This window comes from Cupressus sempervirens, chromosome 8, assembly GCF_028749045.1.
Source record: "Cupressus sempervirens isolate cs-2001-9-10 chromosome 8, ASM2874904v1, whole genome shotgun sequence".
In the NCBI taxonomy this organism is placed as follows: Eukaryota; Viridiplantae; Streptophyta; class Pinopsida; order Cupressales; family Cupressaceae; genus Cupressus; species Cupressus sempervirens.
The window spans coordinates 825,154,000-825,156,392 of NC_143125.1; the positions used below are offsets into that span (position 1 = coordinate 825,154,000).

The window sequence follows — 2,393 nt, forward strand, 5'->3', positions numbered from 1 at the left end:
TCCAAATTTTAGAGGTTCGAAATGGTTTAACATGCAGATTCAAAATCATGGACTAGATTATTAGATATTCAAGGTTTAGAATGTTTGAAAGGATATACATCACTCCAAGAAAAAATTGCTTTCACAATTAGTCAATCCTATGATGGAATGTAATCAATATGAATTGTGCATAATATCCTTAAATGAGGGTTTTTGAAATGTGGGGACTTAAGTTTTCATGTGATCATGGTATCAAGTTCAGGTTCCCATTACATGAATATCCCAACAAATGAAAAGCATTCATGAATTACATCTTCTAGTAAATCAAAGTCATTTTCAAAGTCTTCATTCCACATGGAAAAGGTAGTCCATATCACTATTGACCATTATTCCTCTATTATAGTTCATTTTTCATGTGTCTGACCCTTGCAAATGATTAAAAAAGATGGATATTGGGTTGCTGTGAAAACATGGAAGAACATCCTGCACCTTGTGTGAAAAATCCCTCACAACACTTGAGTTGAAGACATACTTAGTTTGGGAAATTAAAGCTCAAAAACTCATACTTGATGGAAGTAGGTATAGAAGTGGGATTGAAGATTAAAGAAACAGATGGACTTGTTTTGAATGAGTTATTATTATTATAATATATGTAACTTTGACATTAGGCTATAGGGAATAATCACATATATTTGGAGTTTACATGTAATTTATCTTATTATCTGTTGCTCTCATCTTATGCCTCCACTTGTTCATGGTCGGTTAATCTGCAATAAAAATCAAGCTTTTTTGTGGCTGTTATGGCATCTAACACATAATTGTATCCTCTTCAACCATATGAAGAAGACTCATAGGTATGAATTACATAATTATGAAAAATATATGCTCGAGTCATTCACATACAAGGGTACATGGATTTGCATCTCAGTTTGTTCAATTTCCAAGTTTGGAGTCATGACATGCAACTGTGAAAGCTTTTGTTGGTGATACATATGGAAATGCTTGAGAGTGTGGAAGACCAGTAGAACAATGTTCTCATGAAATATAGGCACCTTGACTTTAATTAATCAAGCTAGGCTTTGTTAAAGAAGTTTGTCTTAAAAGAAAATAGAAGGAGACATGGACAATGTATGTGAGCTGCATGACTAGTGCCACAATCTGGCCGAAACATTGAGATTTTTCAAGAGCCTGATAAGCTTTGTATATTCATTGCATGGGACCCAAGCACTCCATCCTATTAGCACAAAATCTGATTGAGTTTTCATACAATCTATGAATCTTCATAATTGGTTGCTTTTGGGTGTAAGAGTGGAATACCACTTCTATTTAAGAGGATGGATAGGAAATGAAATCTATAGGATGGTTGAAACTTGATTTTAAATTAAAATCCACCATATGCAAATGTGTAAACTCAGATGCAACCCAAAGGTTACAGTGCAATTATATCTACTCCTCATATGCATGCTTACTGTCTTGATTATCTGATGGATCACTTGAAGCTGGGCATGTCCATACTTGATGTTGGCTCTAGTTTTGGATACTTATCAGCTATTTTTGCTTTGATGGTTGGAGAAAATGGAATAACTATAGGAGTTGAACACATTCCTTCACTTGTAAAAATAGATTAGTTGGTTCAATAAAGAAGGGACTTGCTGCTCATCTGTTAGAGAAAGGGGCACTCTCCATTCATGTGGCACATGGGAAAAAGGGATTTATGGATGTATCACCCTATGATTCTATCCACATTGGTGCAGCAGCTGTAGAACTGCCAAAAGCTCTAGTTGATCAGTTAAAGCCATGAGGAAGAGTGGTTGTTCTAGTTGTTGATAGCTTGATGATCATTGACAAAGTTGAGGATGGTACAATTTGTGAACACTCTGCAATGGAGGTCAGACATGTTCCTCTTGTATAAATGGCATGTCACTAGTAAAGCTAGCTATCCAAAGAAGCACATATTCTAAATTATATAATGTCTGGATAGATTCATATTTATTCAAAAAAGAATAATCTCACCACTATGGTCCACTATTAAACCTTAATTACACATTTTCCCATTATAAAGTTGCATTCATAATGTAAAATAAAAAAATTATAAGTATCAATCTTCGAATAAAGAAAGGGGTCTAGGAAGGGAAAAGGTTATTGGGACACAAGAACAAATAAGTTTAAAGAAAGGTAATTTCAAGAATTAGTTACCAAAACTGAATAGTCACCGACAATAGGGAAATATAAATATGTCTCAACAAATATGCAAGGGGTTCCATCTTCTCTCCGAGACTACAGACTTGGTGCTATGAAAAAGAGGGGAACTATTCTAGATTATTTCCAGCATTAGCCCATTTTCTTGTGAAGGTTAGGAGGAGTAGAGCTAGGGTTTCCTTTCTTTCTTTTTGAACTGTGTATGTTAGAAAATA

General features: G+C 34.6%; 1 pseudogene; it reads left to right on the plus strand.

Annotated features, from left to right (window-relative positions):
• Positions 1–1,394: 1,394 nt before the first annotated feature.
• LOC149544942 (protein-L-isoaspartate O-methyltransferase 2 pseudogene) lies at positions 1,395–1,891 on the plus strand (annotated as a pseudogene).
• The last annotated feature ends 502 nt before the right edge of the window (positions 1,892–2,393 follow it).